The sequence below is a fragment of the Aulonocara stuartgranti genome (genome assembly GCF_965226115.1).
Source record: "Aulonocara stuartgranti genome assembly, chromosome: 1".
NCBI classification, from domain to species: Eukaryota; Metazoa; Chordata; class Actinopteri; order Cichliformes; family Cichlidae; genus Aulonocara; species Aulonocara stuartgranti.
The window spans coordinates 1,715,001-1,736,454 of NC_138939.1; the positions used below are offsets into that span (position 1 = coordinate 1,715,001).

At 43.8% G+C, this 21,454-nt stretch overlaps 1 long non-coding RNA gene across 1 annotated transcript in view; it reads right to left on the minus strand.

Annotated features, from left to right (window-relative positions):
- LOC309710759 overlaps window positions 1–21,213 on the minus strand; it is a 23,013-nt gene extending 1,800 nt beyond the window's left edge. Inside the window, exons 1-2 of the long non-coding RNA XR_014277795.1 lie at window positions 20,574–21,213; window positions 17,143–17,253 (exon numbers count right to left, since the gene is read on the minus strand). This is a non-coding gene — a long non-coding RNA (uncharacterized lncRNA). The remainder of the gene's footprint in view (window positions 1–17,142; window positions 17,254–20,573) is intronic.
- Between the last annotated feature and the right edge of the window lie 241 nt (window positions 21,214–21,454).

The window sequence follows — 21,454 nt, forward strand, 5'->3', positions numbered from 1 at the left end:
TCAATAGTGTCTCCTTGTCACTCCAGTGACAGTTACTTTGCAGGGACTGAAAAACATGTTTTTCTGGCTCTTTCTTCAGAAAACCTTTTTATCCTTCTGTTTTTACCCATTTCTTCTTGGCCTGAACCTGCGTGACTCACTCTTTTCTTCCCTCTAGGCTAAATTGATGGCAGTGCAGGAGTTAATTGTTCAGGCATGTGTTTGGCTTCCTGATGGAGAGTGGATGTGGATCAGGATGGGGTCATGGTTCACAATGACATGGTTTTTTTCCCTGGGCGCTGGAAATGGAGAAGAGGCCATGGGAGAGTGCTGAACACGGGGGGGTGAATAGGAGTTCCACCGAGGCACTTAAACCTGTCTCTATACAGCCGGCAACAAAGGCGAGAAATCATCGTACACATCAGAGACGATGGCATATCCAATGAGAGACGCTGCTGCACAGAGACGGCGGACACACAAAGAGCCTCCATTTGTCAGCATGAAAAGAAGTGTGACATACAGTAAAATAGGCGCAGAACAGTTAGCTTTCAAGAGTGAACTCTGAGAAAACTTCAAAAACTTTCATTTATAATTTCATACAGATGTGATGACTGCCACTTCGCTTTGTTAGGCAGGTTTTAGTCTGAAAGGACCATTTATGGAGAAGTTAAAAGCAAAGGCGGCTGCGAATAAAGTGCACGAACTGGATTATCAGCCACACACCAAGATTTCTTTATGTCTTCTATATGTTTCCGACAATCAAAGGAAAGCTTAACAAAGACACTGAAAATACATTTTTGAAAGCCTTCGATATTTACAGACTTGGTTTAGTGGAAGAGACTCGTGGTCCACAGTCTGTGTCATTATTAACAGAAAGCCGTGGCAGATTCAAATCGATCGAACAAACTGATCCTGCTATCGGATGATTATTATAAAAACCAACACGAGCCACTGGAAGTACCCAACAGCCTGGAGGAGAAGGAGGATTTGTGATGATTAAAAATAGCAGGAAGTCTTGAATGACACAAAGAAAAAAACAGTGCGTAAAGAGAAACAGCTGCATTCAGCTCCCTGGTTTTATTCTTAGACTCAAGCAGAGCAACTTTGCATAAGTCACAGTTCAAAATAATGCGTCTTTAACTCTTCCTGGGGCTCTGAACCTCCTCAGCCCGTCCTCTGTCTGATAACCAGATCATTGCAGGTCAGCAAATTTCCTCCTCAAACTACGAATATCTCAAAAACTGTTAAAGGACGTTTTCATGGCTGCTTCTTACCATTGAGATCAGTCAGGCCTGCAAAATCCCCTGCTGACACAGGTTTATTCTGATTGGCTGTCGCTCACAGCAGGTGGGCGGCTCTCCACATGACGATATCCTCGCTCTGTGACATCATTCAGGTCCAAGAGTAGAAGCAACTGAGATAAACTGAGTGTTCAGAGTAATCAGCAGGCATTGAATCTTTGTCTGTCGTATACTGACCTCATTATTTGAACCCTTGGACACGTTTAATACAAACAGTCGTCCTTTGAGATCTTTGAGAAGAAGAACCGGCCCACTGTGATGGCATGTAATTAACCTCACGGCCGCCATATTACTGGCTACATGATGTCAATAAAAATGCTCCAAAAGGCTCCAGCAGCACAAACACGGTCCAGAGGTCCAGTTCAGGTGGAGCTAGAGCAGCTACAGCCACCTGTGTCACCATCCACCTATCAGTCAAACAGGCCACGCCCCTAAAAATGCAAACTTTAATCTTGAATTTAATTTAAACAGGTTAACTGTATCAGTAAACATGTGTGTTTCTGCTGTAAAGTTTTAACATGGGAGGACTGAGGGGACTATGGGGACTGACTCGCTGCTGCCTCTGCTGGACGTTAAAGGAACTGCAGTTTTTGATGACGACGTTTTTCAGCCCTGGAGGCTAAAGCAGGCAGTAATAAGAGAAAAAACATAAATGATATTAAATTAAAAAGACAACATGTGACTCAGTGAAAGTAACCTATGACTGAAAAGAAACGGGCAAGCGAAGCTAGGAAATGCTAAGAAATATGAAAATGAAACCCAAAGGAAAGTGAATGAAATGACAGGAAGCGTACAGGTTTATTGCTTTCATAGCTTAAATGTAAAAATGCAGCATATCTGATCAGATAACAGCCGAACATACTGACACTGTTTTTGCCTCAAACTGTTCTTTTCCTCTCCGACCGTCTGCCGAATTACGTCTCGCCCGTGTGAGGCCCAGAACTGACACTTGGGTGACCGCACAGGATAAAAGGAGCCCCCCTGCTGGTGGGACATCACAGCTATGTGGTTAGTGTTTTTTGGAGGGGAGCGGGTCCTGCCCTCCTCATCAGCCCCTACACATCAGCGGGCCCCACTCCAGCATCGCGTGGCATTACTTCAGCCAGCTTAAGACACCAAATTGCAGTGCAGCCGGACAGCGATCTGGGTTATTTGTCTCAGCGGCTGTTGTTTGGCTCCTTTAACTCCGCCGGTGTGGGGTGAGCAGAGTCAGGAAATCGCAGGGCTATTTAACAAAGCTTGTGTAATTGATTGTGGCAGATCCTGCCAGCAAACAGCAGGTCCACAGCCCCACTCGCTGCACCCAGCAGAGGGCCCGCATTGAAGTGGATAAGGGAATTATCTCTCCTCTGGTGACTTGGACTGGAGGACACTGGAAATTCAATTAAACCAATCTACTGTGTGTTCCCAGTCCTGAGGTGGCTGAAAGCTGCTGCCTCAAAAACACACAACGATGGGCTTTTATGACAGGAAGAAAGGAAAGAGGGAGAATTTAGGACGGGTCTGGACACGCTGGATCATCTCCTGCAGCTTCCTGTGGCTTTGACAATAAGACTAGATGAAGATGAATATTCAAGTATCTAAATAAAAAAGAAATGATTGAAACTTTAGGTTTGTTTAGGTGCTGCTGGGGTGCCGGCACACAGATCACGCAGCCCAACAGATCAGTTTCAGTGACCTGGAGCTGTTTAACGTCCAGGCCAAAGGAAACAGTTCACTTCTTACTTTTATTATATTTTTGAAGCTAACAGGCTGCTGTTGGTTTCATTAATTATCAAGCTGAGGACTTTTAGCTCACTGATTTGTGCGAACACAGGTCAGAGTGGCTGCTCTGTTTCAAGGTTGGCAAAATGTGCTCATAAAATAATTCCAAATATAATTAAATAATTGTTAAAGAATAAAGTTTCATCATTTTCATTCTAATATTTTTTTAAATCCTACAAAAATCTGGTTTTATTGTAGTGAAACAAGCTGATGACTGCAGAGCTGATGAGAATGATTTTTCACAGCTAACAGGTTTTTGATGGTTTTTACTGATTTATAGTCGACAGGCTGCGTCGTCTTTATTATAACTGATATGTTTTTGCAGCTCCTTCATAAACAGATTGCTGTCCTCTGGTTTAGACCCTCCCCTCACCTATAATGTTTGACTGAAGCCACGCCCTAAATCCTCCCTCTGCTTCCTGTTTCTCTGTGACTCTAACAGGACCATCATCTCCAAAATGGACTTAATGTTTTATTCAATCATAGCTGAAAGCAGCGACTGAGACCAGGGGCGGCGCTAAATTCAACCTTTTCGGGGGGCTCGCTCCCAATCATAATGTCAGGCATGGAGCGCCTTGTAATTAATATTAATAAAAATCTGCTGTTTGCAAATGTAATCAACCCATTTCACATTTGCAAATCTCAATTCAACTGGATAAACATCACAGTGTTACCTTCAAAAGAAACCTAATGTGTTGGATGACCTCTTGTAGTGTCCAAGAATAATCAGAGATTTGAATCTAATCCACCGTTTTAGGGCGGAGCCTGTAGTTATCGAACCAGAGCCAAAGACTCGGTCATTTCTTCCACAGTAAAACAGCAGGACAGCACATGCTCAGTTATGTGAAATCATCTTCAGTGAATGTGAGTGAAACAGAAGCTACAGCTTCATCAGACCACGCCTCCTCGCTCACCCGTTTCTGTTTGCCCTCTGTCTCCTCTCGCTAAAATGAGCTCTGCATCTTCATAAAGTTGTCAGACTTTTAATGACAAACCAGTGTGAGCGACTGTGACATCGTGACGTCATCAGCACTGGACATGAAGCCTGTTTTTATTCTGTCTGTACTGTCGTCAATAGAAAAGTTAGGAAAACATAACATTTGAAGATAATTCCAAAACATATTATTGTTAATACTATAAAAAAGTTATTTTTAGAGGCGATCTGATGAAATTTGGAGGTGCTTGAGCACTGAGTCTAAACTCACTAATGACTGAGACCATAAACTCATCAGGACAATGAGCGGGAGGCTCATTTTTCCTAGACCCCAGAGGAGTTGCCCCCCGGTGGTCCTTTCACCGAATGCAGTTTTAAATGGCCTGCATTTGTATAGCGCTTTTCTAGTCCATAGGACCCCAAAGCGCTTTACACTACATTCAGTCATCCACACATTCACACACTGGTGATGGCAGCTACATTGTAGCCACAGCCACCCTGGGGCGCACTGACAGAGGCGAGGCTGCCGGACACTGGCGCCACCGGGCCCTCTGACCACCACCAGTAGGCAACGGGTGAAGTGTCTTGCCCAAGGATATTTGGCATGCAGTCAGGAGGCAGCCTGGGATCGAACCACCGACCTTCTGATTAGTGGCTGACCTGCTCTGCCACCTGAGCTACAGCCCATACAATGCTTCTGCATTGTATGTCTTCACTGCTTTTAGCCCCCCGTCCATCTTTGATGTTTTGATGATTTGTCGAGCATAGGGCTGGGCGATATGGCCTAAAATCAATATCACGATAAATTGAGCAGTTAACCTCGATAACGATAAATGGACGATAACCACCCCAAGTGCCAAAAAAAACAAACGTTTTTTTTTTCTTTCATTTGATGGGGCTGTGGCAGGCAGCATAGTTCCTCCAGTTATTTTGATAATATTATTCCCCCTAGACCTATTCATTGCAATTATATTATTACCACTTTAAAGGACTGTAAAATGTCACTGAAAATAAATGAAAACAATAGTAGTAAGTACTTTTAGTGGTTAAGATTTATTAACTGAACAAAATAAAAAGTGTAGGATACAATATGTAACCATGCTCTCTAAAAAATGTGTATCCCTTGTAAACAAAATAGTTTAATAATAAATATGTTTCACATTGGCTATTCACAAAGTAAACAATGATTGTGCAAATGTAATGCCATCATGGACAAAGGCCTATCTCTGCTAAGGCCTTGAGGTACTAGAACTTGTAAACAAATAATGTCACAAACACAAATGTCAATTGAACACAGAAAAAACTATAATAAATACTAAGCACTGCCATGTGACTCGTGAAAACTATAAACTCTTAAACAAAAACTTGTGCTGCAGGTGGTGGAAGAGGTTGGTTGTGTTACCTTGACTTGACGCAACAGTCTTTTTGCAGAGTTTACATTTAACAATTTTTGATCAATATCATCCTTGTTGAATCCAAAATGTTGCCAAACGATTGATGATGCATTTTTTTTGTTAACAAGCGTCTCCTCTTCCTCCTCCACCAGCTCTACCTCCGTCGCTGCTGCTTCAACATTTAAATCGTCCTCCATTTGTTCACCCGTGTCTCGTCTTGTAGTAGAGTCATGTGACTCCACCCCGTCAAGTCTGTAACGTAGCACAGCGTCTTAAAGGGACATGAACATCGCCAACCTGCACATGCCTTTTTTTTTTTTTTAAATACCGAATTTACCGACATGGGCAAAATGACGTCGATGAGAGTCATAAATATCGGTAACGATAAATTTTTGATATATCGCCCAGCCCTAGTCGAGCACTTTGGCTGTTTGTCAGCCTCCAACCTTCTTAATCTGCAGATCTGCAGCTCGAGGTCCAGGGTTAGGATTATGGGTGTGGAGCTCTCTGTGTTTTGTTATGATCATTATTTTTTCTGTTGATGGTCTGATTACTATTTTCACTTTGTAATCCTACTTCTATTCTGTAAAAGACTCTGCCCACTCACAAAGAGCCGAGTCTCTAAACAGATTCATTAAGATATTCTTCCAGCGTTCTCTCAGAGATCTTTATATCACTGGGAAGTGTGTGTCTCTGTGTTAAGACTCAGAAGAGCTTTAAAACCCTGAGCGAAGATCTTCCTCTTGGGGTTTTAAACTACTTAAATTGCCTTTGTGAGCCGTGTGTCACAGCCACCGCTGCTGCCACATGTTGATAAGCAGCTGGATTTCTGGGTAAAAACACAATAACTCACTTTGTATTTTCACTTTCTTTAACCTGCATGTACCTCCACTGCACACTCAGACATGGGGGTACAGTGAAAGTAAACTTCTGCCCCTGCAGGTGCACAAATTAAAGCCTTATAAGGGTAATTATTGAACCTCAAAGTAACCTTTAGGTCCAAAAATGTGCTTCAGAGCAGCACAAAGGTTCATACTTTCACCAGTTCTTCTACTGGCCATTATCTGTACTCAGACAATGATGAAATACATTAATTAAAATAATCATTTCAATGTAAAAGTTTTGGTTTCCTATATATTTAAATACTAATAAATAAAGTATATTTAAATATACTTTATTTAAGATAGAGGTGTGATTGTGAGTGTCTTGGGCCATGACAGGCAGCGCTAATGTGCTAAACGCTCAGCAGAAGATTAAATAAGTACCCCAGGTTTGGACCTTACAGGGTACTTTCACTGTGTTTGGAACTAAAGAGTACTTCACTGTGAAAAAGTTGTCAGTGTTTAGAAATACTTTTAATTTACATATAATATAGGAATCATTTCACTCCAGTTAACTGGGCTTAATTAGAACCTTTAGCGAGCCAGACGTAGTCCCCAGGACACACGTTGGACACTCCTGTCCTAAAACTCCCACGAGGTACTTTAATTTGTCAAAGTACGGGAAGGCCTCGAGGCTTGGAAACCTTTACTTCATTATACACGTCCTTAGATGTGTTCATTTTAGACACACTGCATGTGGTGATCACGTGGTGATCAGGTGGAGCATGAAACAAGGAAGAAGATGTTATTTTGCTTAAATCTGCAAAAAAATGCATGGACCTTGGTTGGGAATTATCTCCCAGCTTGTTCTTGTTTTCTTTCTTTGCTCTGCTTGCACACACACACACACACACACACACACACACACACACACACACACACACACACACACAGGAAGTATCACATGTCTGGGTGATAAATGTCACCCCTGAGGTGTCTGGCAGACGTATATCTGATAATATTTAATTGACGTATAGAGTGCATGTCTCCACAACTGCAGGCCCATAACCCAATAATGTTTGACTGGCACTCCCCTCTGCTGCTGTGTGTTGTGTTACACCCTGTCTACTACTAGCTGCATATTAATTCTTATGTTTCATCAGTCAGATCGAATTGTTTTACAGAACCATTACCAGTAAACACATCATTAGTAGGTAATAGTCAAAGAAGAGCAGGCTTTAAAACTGAGGTTTGATTCTGTTTGAAGATGAAATAAAATCTCTGGATCAGTAAAAGTTTCAAGGGTGGAACAAACAAAGCGGACTCACACTACATCTGTATCACTCGGCACCAGGACAATTCGTTTGTATTTTCTACTGTTATTTTTGAACAACTAATTCAAATCTAACCCTGTTTTAATGTCACAGTCACACGTCTGATGTATCTGTAGGGACGGCAGCATCTCAGAAGAAGTCACTTTCCTTCACCAAGCTGCGGCTGAAGCATCAAAACCTGAAGGTTAGGAGTCCCTGAACTGGACCTCTGGACCGTGTTTGCGCTGTTGGAGCTTTTCGAAACAATTACATTTTATTCATACAGCACCAAATCACTGTATAGTTTTTTAATCATGACTGACCAATAATATGGCTGCTGTGATGGTACTGCACTAACCAGGAAGTCTGAGCTCCAGTTTTGGTGAGTGAAATTCTAGGATTTGATTTACATGTTACTGAGTGCTGATTAGCAGGTATCTGTGTCTGTGTGATACTCCCACAGAGTCTTTAAATGCAAGCTGGCCAATTTAGGATCCTCACAGAAGCTTTGGGTTAACTGTGCTTAAATATATGAAAACAGTTTAAAGACGGAATTAAAGTTAAAGACTTTTGCACCAAATACCAACTACACACACTAAGGGGAACAGTAGGAACCAAGCTGTTCCGCTAGATGAACAGATGATCAGACACAGACAGAGGGAAGGACACAGGTGGGAAGGACACAGGTGGGAAGGACACAGATGGGAAGGACACAGGCGGGAAGGACACAGATGGGAAGGACACAGGCGGGAAGGACACAGGTGGGAAGGACACAGATGGGAAGGACACAGGCGGGAAGGACACAGGCGGGAAGAACACAGGTGGGAAGGACACAGGTGGGAAGAACACAGGTGGGAAGGACACAGGCGGGAAGGACACAGATGGGAAGGACACAGGCGGGAAGAACACAGGCAGGAAGGACACAGGTGGGAAGAACACAGGTGGGAAGAACACAGGTGGGAAGAACACAGGTGGGAAGAACACAGGTGGGAAGGACACAGGCGGGAAGGACACAGGCAGGAAGGACACAGGCGGGAAGAACACAGGCAGGAAGGACACAGGTGGGAAGGACACAGGTGGGAAGGACACAGGCAGGAAGGACACAAGCAGGAAGGACACAGGTGGGAAGGGCACAGGCAGGAAGGACACAGGTGGGAAGGACACAGATGGGAAGGGCACAGGCAGGAAGGACACAGGTGGGAAGGACACAGGTGGGAAGCTGGATCAAACATGCAGCTGTGGAGCATTGTGCAGCTCTGCTGCAGCGAGGATTTTATTTAAATGATTCTTTACGTTCAGTCGTTCTAAAACTGTGAAGTCTGTGCACTGAAATCCGTCACCTGGTGTCTTAGCCTCTTAATTTAGCTGACCCTTAATAGCAGGTGGTCACACACTTAAGTGGCTCATTTTGTCCTCCCTCACCCCTAACCATAACCTTATCCTCCTCGATCTTTAATGCTAACCCTGAAGAAAACAAGAGTCAAGAGAAAACAGAGAATTCAAAAGCTTCTGGTTTCATTGGCAGCACAGCTGGATCACTGTGTTCTTCATCTGTGGTTGGACTTCAGTCCACTCAGACTGACCCATGTGTTTATTTGTTTTTAAAAAAATATTTTTAAAGCTTTACTCGGCTATGAGTTTCACGAAATAATCAAAGTGCTTTTGGTTTTATTTGTTTGCATGATCACAGGATTGAAAGTGACTGCAAAGCTTTACGAGTGCCTTATTAGCTGTTTCATTGTGAGCAGTGATGTTTTATTTTGTTGGTAATAAAATGATTAAAAACTTTAAAGATTTTACATTTTTTCCCCCAAATTTATTTCTTTAAAAAAAGTTAAAGAACCACAAATAGCCACATACGAACAACTAACACCTGATGATGGTTATGTTGATCAGTCCTAACAGGCTCAAATGTTCAAATGTGCTTTTTAGGTACCTGCATTTCTTTCTTTCTGTTTGTTTTTTGGGTTAAAAATAATTCTTCAGATTGTAAAAACTGCCATTTGTAGACATTTTTTGTCATGCACAGATTTTGTGAATAATGATGCAGAACATGAGGCATGTTGGGGTAAAAAAAAAAAAAATGTTTGGTTTAGGAGATCATGAAGCAGTAAGGTCCAAACATGAAAACGGGGGAAAAGGAGAAACTCAGGGGTCTCAGTTTCCTTCACACACACACACACACACACACACACACACACACACACACACACACACACACACACACACACACCACCATCCCCCTCACGTTTGCGGGTAATGGATTTTTATCAGGGCAACAGTATCAGGGCTGATTTTGACGAGTCCCTCGGCTGCTCTGCGATTCCTTTTGAAATCCCTTTCTTTAGTAGTCTTGTTCAAGTAGCCCGAGGCCATGGCCCTCAGAGATCACAATGTTATTAATACAAACATGTCAAACCGCATGCTGAAATTCAAAACAGAGGTGCCAAAATGTCAAGGTGTCAAACTCCTGAAATATAAATTATGCTTTAATATTCCTAAGCACTACACAAAATATGCTTCAGTGCATAAAAAGAGTGATGCAGACCAGTGTTTAATATTTCAGCGTAATGTCACCACGGCGGCGGCGGCAGAGGGGATTCGCCGACGGCCGCGGTCCCGCCTGTGATCTGGAATTTTTAGAGATGCCGGCAGGATTAATGACTGGACTTTGTGTAGCCCCCCAGCCCGCTGCAGCATGTGGAGAGAACTCAAGGACGTCTGCTGAGAGAACAAAACTGCAGCTAATTATCAGCTAATATCCCCAATTTCTTTATTTTCTGCTGCTGTTTGGAGGCTTCACTCTGGGTCCGCCGTGACACGAGCTCAATCTGCTTAAACACGCACGCTTCACCTTTAAATCTGCCGCGTGGCGTGTTTTAATGGTCCTCACTCCAAATCATTATGAATCTGTCACCAGGTGTTCACGGGCCAAATTGGGGGGGTGGGGGGGGGCGTGTAAATGCTGTGTAGACCAACAGGCGGGTGGGTGGAAATACAGGATGTTATTTTTCCTGTATTTCCAAATATAGGACATGATAATGATAATTGTGGCTCATTTTATTTTTTGTTTGTTTTATGTTTCCTGATTCCTGAGATTCATACAGAAATCAGTGTCCAACTGTCCACTCACTGTCATCCTCCTGCCATTCACCTGACCGCCTTTGAGCCTTTTGTTGTCAGCATTCCTCGTGTTATTCCACTTTTTTTTTCTTTGTGCTTCCAGTGAAACAGCTTACCTCAGGGTCACTTCCTGCTGACAGGTATACACAGAGGGCTAATTGCAAAATGAGACAAAGGTGGGAACAGTTAGGACGAAGCAGACAGCGAGGGGGGCCGGGAAACAAAGGCAGGAAGTACACGCACGCACGCACACACATGCACACAAAGACAGGAGAAAACTAACCTTCAAAGTAAAACAGGAAGTAAGATAAGATAAGATAAGTCCTACTTAAACAAAATTGGAAAACTGTCCTACACTGGCACAACTAAGCACAACACAGTAAACCTTGAAGTGGATTTTTAAAAAGTGCGAGAAGGTATGACTTAATAAACCAAAGAATGAATGTTTATTGCACATTATTGCCCGTCCAAAAAGTCCAGAGGGGCAGCCAATCAGGTCAGCTGTTAGCACTGATTAAGGCTAATGCTATCCTTGAGTAAGAAATGAAGGAACAGGGAAACTAAAGCATGAGTGACTACACATGTTTTTCGTTCCCACTGTCACCAAGTGCTTGCTCGTAGTTGGTCATCTGATTGTTGAGGTTTTGTCTGCTTTGTTGTAGAGTATTTACTGTACAATATAAAGCACACTGAGGTGGCTTTTGTTGTGAGTCAGTGCTCTCCAATCTGTAAAATCCCTCCTCGGGCCTCAGCCTTAAATCACTGAAATCATTACTGATGACCGGGACTGAAGGATGGGCGGGATCTCATTCACGGGTCATAGCTGTTAATTTAAGATAACTTTTGGTTGTCTCAGTAAAGCTTCAGAGGTTTGACTGTTTTCTGATTCAATGCAGTCCAGTTTAAAGTCAGCAGGGCCGCTAACGAGCTTCCCCTGACATCTGTCCATGAACACCTAACGACCTCAGATGATCAGGATAACATCAGTATTTGCAGCTCCTTCTCGTAGTTACCAGTCGGCATCTGCGGCACCAGTTGACAACCAGTTAAACGGCTCCATTGCACTCTTCACATCACGCCCGTCACCTTCAGCGACCGTGAACGTCTGATGCGAGGCCGTCTCACATCTGTAGCAGGAGAGGCTGGGAACCATCCGGAAAGGCAGAGTTACCTGATGTGTTTTGTCACCTCTTCTGGTTGCCTGAGCAGGCGTTTGCGTTTGACAGCTCGCTCCGGGGCTCGCGAGTGTCGGACCGCATCTGCTGTGGCTGCTCTTCCTCCCGCCAGCTTCTCTTCATGACATCTGAAACGAGCCAGAGCAGCGGCGGTTTACACATGAAATGCTCAGGCCACTCAGCCCTGTGAGAGCAAACTGTCAGTCAGCCAGAGCAGGACCTTGAAGCGCTGACCTGCCTGCTGAACTGAGCTGAGCTGCACACCTCTCCTGCACTGGGAGTGGGAGTGAGATATATCATCTATGAGTTTATCTTCTTTCTCTGCACTCTGGTTTCTCCTGGAGTTTTGCAGGAGTAAACAAGGAGGCATCAATTGTTTGCGTCGTTATACAGAGTCTGTTAGAGATTTCTATCCACCTGATCTGAACACATCTCCTGCAGGGAGTCTTTGCAGAGCCTTCGATGTTAGTCGGTGTTGCTGGCACACATGTTTGCATTAAGTGTTAATCACCCTGTGCTTGTGTGCCAGTGTTTTATATACAGAGGAACACTTTTGTCCCTCTAGTTTTCCTCCTTCAAATTCCCAGCGACACTTTCAGTCTCCCTCCAGGAATTTGCTGACATTGGTGAATCTTTATTTTGATGCTATGATTATTATTCCTCGCAGTGCACAGGAGACACTGACAGTACTGAACTGAACCCACCAATCACAACAGTGTGAGTTAGGGTGTAGGGTTCAGAGGGGGTGGAGGGTATAGCATTAACCATCCAATGTGTATTTGTTATTTTATTCATGTGTAGAGGAAATGGCTAACTTAAATCAGGCTGATTTTTGTTAGCTGTGGTGTTTTATTATATTGAATACTCAGCTGTAAATTAGTATAATTGTCATTTCTCCCCTTCAGGAACTGTGGATTGAAATTAGCTAGCAGCTGAATCTGGTGTAATGCATCTTTTCTCTTAGGAGGTCATGTTTTCTGTACGTGGTCCTCGACAGATTTAACTAAACTGAGTCAAGGAAAGTTCTTTAACCCACTTCCATCATGAAACTTCCACAGCGATGCTGTTTGCTCTCCTCCTTTAATCATCTCAACTGAAAGTTGTCCAACATTTTGAGAAAGACTTCCCAGAGGTCCAAGCCTCGCAGACTAGCTAGCAGCTACCTCCGCCTGTCAGTCAAAGAGGCCACACCCCTAATGATGCAAACTTGAAACCTTAATACAATTTAATCAGGTGAGTTAACCAAAAAAAAAAGTTTAACAGACCAAAGCAGTTTTTGGATCAGGCTGTAAACACGAGCACTGACTCTCTGCTGGAGCCCCCGGTGGATGTCAGAGGAACTGCAGCGCTTCTAAGCAACCACACTGAAAGGTCAAAGGTTGGAGTAAACAAGAAGAACCCAGTGTAAGTGTCGCAGTAATGTTTTGTGTTTTGAGTCCTGTCAGTCGGGACTGTGTCGAGCAGCTGCGTGGTGGACAGTCGGAGGCGGACTCTGTCACCGATGACCATTTCCGATGATGCTGATCCTCTGACCTGCTCTTACGTTCGTCCTCCTCCTCTTCTTCACACTCTCACACTCTGCAGTGGTGCGGATGACCTCTCCCTGCAGCTTCAGAAGAACCCGTCTCCTGTCCAGCTTCTTCTATCAGCCCTCCCATCGCACGCTGACACCGCGGCGGCGGCACATCAAAGAGGGCCGCGTTTGATGCTAACCATCAATATGCATTTCATCCTGCACCACTTTCTTCCCAGCATTCCTCCTCTGCGTCTCCTCTCTGCTGTAATTGCCTTCAGAGCCAATTAGCACAAATTATTTGCGACCGCGCTGGTGGTAAAAACCCAGCGCTTGTCGGCAGAGGTGTCGTGGGGGTCAGGTATATTAGCTCAGTGGCTCTCATTTTCTGCAAAGCTTTCCGGTCTCCACTTGCACAAACAGGCGATCCGCATAACCCGTGTCAACCCTTCCTACATTAATCTCTGTGAGTGCATTATTAGAAGAGCACCGGCTCTCGATTTTTCAAGGCTCACGGGGCACGCTGCCCTAAACATGTGAGACTGGTAAGTATGTTTAGTTAATTTGTTGGGCTGTGTGTTAAGTCGATGTTTGGCTAATGCTGCCAGGGCCATTTCACTGCGGTGCCCGGCTGCATTCCCCCCTCGGAAAATACATGTTTTACTCCGTGAGCCAGATCAAAGCCGCGACGCTGGGATCAAAGGCCGGCATCACGCCGTTTTGGTCACATCTGCGTTGTTTACATGAATGCTAAAGGCACTTATATCAAATATTACCGACTTTGAAAGATGTATGTGTCGAATCAAAGCATTTTGATGTCACTTTTGAAGTACATCAGTGCATTTGGGGATAATTTCCAAAATCTCCCCACAATTACACAACAATTTTGTAAGCCTTAAACAAGATGGGAGGACTAAGCCCCGGCAGAGTGCGCATCGCTTTGCATTCCACCGCATCCCTGCTATCGGCGCCGCCCGTGGGGACGTCAGGGCAGCTCGGCTGGGCTCGCTGCGTCCACACGATGGACCGAACTCTGCGGGATCAAACGCTCGCCGCATAAGACAGAAACCAGCGGGGAAACAAGGATGCTTACTGTACCGCTCTCTCTCTGCCGAGCTGTTATTTATCTGTTGACCTCAGATTTTCAAGTCTGGGTAATCTTCCCCGACGGGAGGCTGAGGAGGAGGAGGAGGGAGAGAGGTGGGTGAAGGAGGGAGGAGGAGCATAAGGGAGTTCAATGACCTGTGAGCCAGACTGCTGTTGGGCTGGGGGCTAAACAACCACAGGAACTTGGACCCCCCTCCTCCTCTTTACCTCTAACTGGATTATAGACCTCGCCATTCCATCTCTTAAGCAGCCCTCACCCCTCCATCCGAGGCCTCTTCACTCTTTCTCTACGCTCCTCCGTTCCCTCCAGGTGGAGAGGAGGTGCAGGGATAGGCTGGGACGCAGAGCAACTACTCCTAGATCCTAACCCCCCTTCCCTTCGCTCCTCGCTTGCTGTCTTTCCCTCTGTCTCTGTGCCAGCAGCTGACCCCTGACAGAGTGGTATGTGTTGGAGATAAGTATGTCAGGACTCAGGAGGAATGTAAGGTTCAGTGGTTTGGGGTGATCTGCAGCGTCTGGCTCTGTTTCACCGCCGGGACTCACTCAGCTTCCAAAGGCGGCTTCTTATCTCAACACACACACACACACACACACACACACACACACACACACACACACACACACTCTCGTTTTGATATCTTAGTGAGGACATCTAATTGACATAATTAGATAATTATCCTAACCATGAATGCCTAAAAATAATCACAACCTAAACGTAACCCTGACACTAAAACCACATTTTTAGTCTCAAAAATGCCTTCAACTGATGAGGACCGGCACCTTTGTCCTCACAAGTGACTGTTGGTCCCCACAAAGATATCTAAACAGGTACACACACACACCTAAATAACTCGTATTTAAGAGTACAACACCACAATATTTCAGAGAAAAAAAATTCTATATATCCTCCTCATCATATTATTGATATTATTCACTTCAGAAAAACCCTCAATTGCAGAAATCTGCAGTTCCTCTAACGTCCAGCAGAGGCAGCAGTGAGTCTATCCCCATAGACTCCCATGTTAAAACTTGATGATATACTTGATGATACTTGCAGCATGGAACACAAACTGTTCTCTTTCAATAATTCCCCCTTCATAACACCTGTGTAGGGAGAGAGGATGTTTTTATAACACCTGTTTAAACTGCATTAAGTTTGAGCCCCGCCCACAATGAAAGTCCAGAGGCAAAAACATAAAACCAGTCAAAAACCTCCAACCAGCAGAAGCAGCTCCATCTGTCTTTACTAACACCCCTCTGTGGTGTCATGTTGTGAATGTGCAGTTGTCAGTGTTGGAAACAGTTTTGTTCATTAAGGATTGTGCGCTTCATGCTTTGCGTATCTGATTGATATGATTGGAGCTGTGAAGGAGACAGGTGCACAGGTAATACAGGTTTTCATTGCAGCTGGTTGCTTTCTTATAATCCAGGATAATGCTTGAAAACCTCTGTGAGTATTTTGTAGCATTCATGAAATGAAGACCAGTGCACTGATGCATGGTACACGGCCCAGCACCACGATGCACCCAAACAGTCTGTGCATGCAGCACGCTGTCTCTACCTGACCGACTCCTGCCAATCTTTTACTGGACACACAGTCTTACTGGGAAAGAACCTAAACTACAACGCAGCAAGTTCAGGTGGACTTTAAAGAACTTTGACAGGTACGACCGCCTGGAAACAGTGTAGAAATCAACCTGTTCATCCTAATGTGGCCACTTCTGGTTCCAAAAATCAACATGGCAGTGCCAAAGTCAGAATCATATTAGTGATGTCACAGCAGCTACCTCCATCTGTACAGTTTAAGTTTAAAGAGCATAAAGTGGTTCAAACTGTACCTGACACAGACATACCTGACTGTTTGTTTCTTAGGTGAGGCTGCTGGAGCACACGGCTGGTTTCTGACCCCTTTTTCCTTAAAGGTGTGTGTGTGTGTGTGTGTGTGTGTGTGTGTGTGTAGGTGCTGTTTCTGTTTTGAACAAACAGCAAATAGCCGTTCTTTATTCACAAAAAAGGAGGCGGATGCACTGCTCAGCTCACAGAGTCAGGCTCTGATGTGCAGTTCAGCTCCATCCTGCGGTGTCTTCTGGCCGAGGCGGGTCACCGCATGCTAATACTGGCTCATGAAATATCAGCCTGCATAGGAACAAACACTCTTGCAACAAACGGCCTGTATTAGTGTGAGTGAACGATCACAGGGCAGGATCTGCTGGGCTGCCCACCTCTGCAGCTCACTTTCTTCAGCTGCGTGCAGCCTTGTTGTGTATTTACTGCTGTCGTCCGCAGGGTCGGCCTCTAATCGGTGTTGTGTGTGTTTTTCGGGGTATGAACTGATGCAGCAGCGGCCCTCAGCGTCTGTCACTCTGACTCAGTGGCTCAGCTCAATGCTAGCCTGTAATTCTTCTCCCCTCTCTCGCCCCTGGAGGGCAACATCAGGCCCATAAACCCAGAGAGAGAAGGGCTGACACGCACTCACTCTCAGAAAACACAGAGTGTGTGTGTGTGTGTGTTTAGTCCTCTGGAGCTGAGCTTGTACCTTACCTCTGGGCAGAATATGGGTCTCAGCTTGACAGCCGACACTATAATTCCCCACTGCGACCCCTGATAGGCAGGGTCAGTACAATATCACCATCACGCTGGCCGCCATGGGCCAGCCTGAGGAGAGGAGGGGTTTGTCCACCGCCCCCTTCCTCGTAGATACAATGTGAATCCAATTACCCGCTTTGTCTCTGGCCAGAGTGCAATCCAAGATGCATGGCAGGGGAACGCGGGGCGAGGAGGAATAACACCGCCGTCACTGCAATTTCACAACCCGTCCTAAACGCTGCTCTGCAAACACAGGAACACTGCATGTGATTATATGATTTATACTTGTTGGGGTTTTTCATACAATAACAGTCTGAATGTACTGAGTAGCTTTGCAGCAAGCCGGGCATAGAAATAACAGCCTTGTACAGAAACAGGCACAGTTCAGTTCACATTGCACCAAATCAAAACAACACTCACTTTATAGGTGCTTCATATTGTGAGGTGAAGACGCTGCAGTAATACAGAAAAACCCCATCATGCTTAGAGATGGCACGATACCACTTTTTTATGTCCGATACCGATATCATAAATTTGGATATCTGCCGATACCGATATGAATCCGATATAATGTTTTTTAATCAACAAAACTGTTTTTTTAAATATCTTGCTGAATTTTGCAAGTCTGCAAGTTCATACTCAAGTTTAAAACAACAACTACACTAAAGCTATTCTGTTATACCTGTATACAAAAAAAATATTTCATAGTTCAGCAATACTGATCAATCTAATAAACTTAAACCTACACCATCCTCACTATTCTGGTATTTTAAAGAGTACTTAGCGTAAATATTAAGCAACCTAACTAATAGATTAGATTAGATTAGATTAGATAGAACTTTATTAATCCCTCGGGTGGGTTCCTCTGGGAAATTCGATTTCCAAAAAAGCACAGCACCGACAGAAGTTACAGAGTTACAGAATATTATATATATATATATATATATATATATATAATACACACACACACACACACACATATATATATATATATATAAATACAGAGACAATATAAATAAAATATACGAAGGGGATAAATAGAATAATAATAGGGTTCCAACTCCCAGCAACAACAAAAATAAATAAATAAAAAATAGGGAACCACCCCTCACGCTCCACCTCATGATGCTTAATCGACGTAATCAACCTTAATTTGATGCAGTGTGAAAAAAAATGCACAGAAATCAATTATTTTTCAAGAAATATTAAATAGATTCAACATCTTTCTTCAACAAAATTGCAGACTGCACAGATGGTACCTTCCCAAAGGAAAAAGTACTATAGCTTACTAGGGTATATATATTAGACTTAATAGTCACTATATACAGTAATGGACTTCTATTCATTTTACATCAAATTAAAACTTTGGGTGTCAGATAATTATTTATTAAAAGCTCGACATTTTAAATGAGAATAAGAAAGAAAAGTATGTCTTTGTGCCCCCTTTTCCCTGTTAATGCCCTATCGGCCCCCCTGGCTAAACTTTGCTAGATCCGCCCCTGCACAGTTACCAGCGTCAGCTACGTAGAAAAAGATCCTCGAGTAGAAAGTAATATTAAATACATTCTAACAACAGCTGATCAAGCTTAAACGTGCTGCTGTTGTTCAGCCGCTGGTTTCCTCTTTCTGGTGCAAAGTGGGCCAAAAACAAACAAGAGACACGGACTCGCGACAGAAAAGCCGATCAGCTGATCGTTAAGCAGTTTCATGATTGAAGTAGCAGCAAGAAGAGGCAGTCGCTCCATATATCGTTTGGTAAGCTTAACGCAGGAATGCTTTACAAACATTCAGAGATGGACTTACCAGAGGTGTGGACTCGAGTCACATGACTTGGACTCGAGTCAGACTCGAGTCATTAATTTTATGACTTTAGACTTGACTTGAAAAAATGTTCTAAGACTTGTGACTTGACTTGGACTTTTACACCAATGACTTGGGACTTGAATTGGACTTGAACCGGTTTACTTGAAAAGACTTGATATTTTACCCCAAATATAAAATTTAACATGCATATTATATGGAGATTGAAAATGTGACGTCATTCACGGGTAGAACCGCAAAGGATTCTGGGAACTCGTGGCAAGCGGTACTAGCGCACGCAGGCTTTCAATTAAAATCAGTTAAACAGCGATAAAAAGAAACACAAAAATGTCAAGAAGCTGTTGTATTATTAACTGCAATAGCCGGTCGCATGACAGCCACGGGAAGCCGACGGGTAAAGAGATCGGTTGTTATCGGATTACGTCGTTGAAGAGAAATTGTTCAAGCCATGTTTCCGAAGTAACAAAGACGCGACGGGTGGCCTGGATTGCAGCCATTCAAAGATCAAATATAACGTCCCAGAACTCTCCAGCTCACAGGTTAGTCTGCTCCAAGCATTTCCACAAAGGTCAGTCTGCTGTTGTAGTTAATACGTCATTTTCATAAAATAATTGGTGATATAGGTTACAAGCAAGTCTGGCGCTGAACAGAAATTGTCGCGCTATGCTCCTTTATTTATTGTGCATAAATAGTAAATTGTCCTGACACAATATTGTGTTTCGCTTCTGTTATTATGGTACATTGACAAAAACATATACTTTTATTCACAGGATAAAACAGGTTTTTTGTATCACTAATTGCCCAGTGCGATTACAGACTGCGGTAAAGTGAGCCGTCATTTGTGAGCCGCGGTCAAGCCAGCCGCCTCCTATCCGCGCGGTGATTACAGCATACAATATTGTTGTCACTGCTACATTTCTGTAATGAACCAGAAATTATTTCCACTACTAATTAATTACCGTTGAGCTCAAAGGTCCTATTAATAAACGGTTAAGGAATGTGTATTTATGACGACGATTTGTGAGACTGGTAAACTTATGATAGGTACGATGGTCTTTCGTTCTACACGGTGCATTTCAAGGTCCTGTACCCATCCGTCGGTAAACTGTACCTGGGCTTGTTGCAGTGACCTGAAGTTACTAAACTTCATGAGTGTATGCACTCACTCCAACAACCGTATAATTATAAATATGCATATAAATATGCTAGGATGAGATAGCTGACTTCATCTAACTAGCAAATGTTGTCCAGGCTACGTTGGTGATACAGTTTTTTTTTAATGTGTATGATATTTTTGTCATGCGATTTTAAAGCTGGTCCTACAACCGCATCCAAGAATAACATGCAGCTTATCTCAGAACTGTCGGTGAAAATTATTCTTGGAGCTAGGTTTAATTGAGCTGCATTTTAAAGAGGTGCAATTTCACAATTTGTGTATATTTTCTAAGTTCACTATTTTGTCATGTGTTGAGAAAAACACAGATTTTAAAATTACATGGTCTAATATTTACATTTAGCATAACTGCAACATTATTTTTTCGTTTTTTTTTTAAAGACTCGAAAGGACTTGAAATTCAAAGTTTCAGACTTGTGACTTGACTCGGACTTTTACACCAGTGACTTGAGACTCGACTCTGACTTGCCTGACATTACTTGAGACTTGACTTGAGACTTGAGGATAAAGACTTGAGACTTACTTGAGACTTGCAAAACAATGACTTGGTCCCACCTCTGGGACTTACACACTTGCTTTACTTCTCTCGGGGATAACTTTGTCGGAGATGAAATGCCGGGTTGCTAGCGAAGCTCCAAATGCTATCCAGACCACCTACAGGTCCCGCATGCCACAGCCGCTCTATCACGTGATGCATACTGCTCCGACGTGCTAACGTTCTGAGGTGAGTTACGGCGTGTTGCAAGTTTTGTGAGGTGCTTTCGTGATATTTAATGGATCGGATTACATTTTTTATTTTTCTCCGATATCCGATCCAGTAATTTAGGTCAGTATCGGACCGATACCGATACGTAATATCGGATCGGTCCATCTCTAATCATGCTCCCTGTGAGCAAGCAGCGGCAACAGGGGAAAGGAAAAACTAAATTTTAACAGGAAGAAGCAAAAAAGTCCAGACTGTGACTCAGCTGCTTTTGAGCCATTCAGAGGTGGACCTACAGGTGTGTTTCAGATCATTGCATTACCCAAGTGCTCTTGAGCTTTGGAGCAGGAAGCGACGGACGGACATCCTCCTTCAGGGTTTTGTGGTCGAGAGCAGAGTTCATGGTTCCCTCAGTTACAGCAGCAGCGCAGCCCAGACCGTCACACCACCACTGACTGCTGCTGTGCAGACGTAACGAGACCTTCAAACCTTCCAGAAAGTTCCGCTTTTGTCTCGTCTGTCCACAGAATATTTCCCAGAAGTCTCGGGGCTCTTCCAGATGTTTCTTGGCAGATGTGAGATGAGCCTTTATACTGTTTTGGTCAGCGCTGGATGGAGGCCATTTTGGCTCTGTCTTTTTCTCATCATTGCAACTTGACCTCTGACCTTAATTGAACCCGGTGAGGCTTGCAGTTCTTTAGATGTGGTGATGAGTTCTTCCGTGACCTCCCGGATGAGTCGTTGAT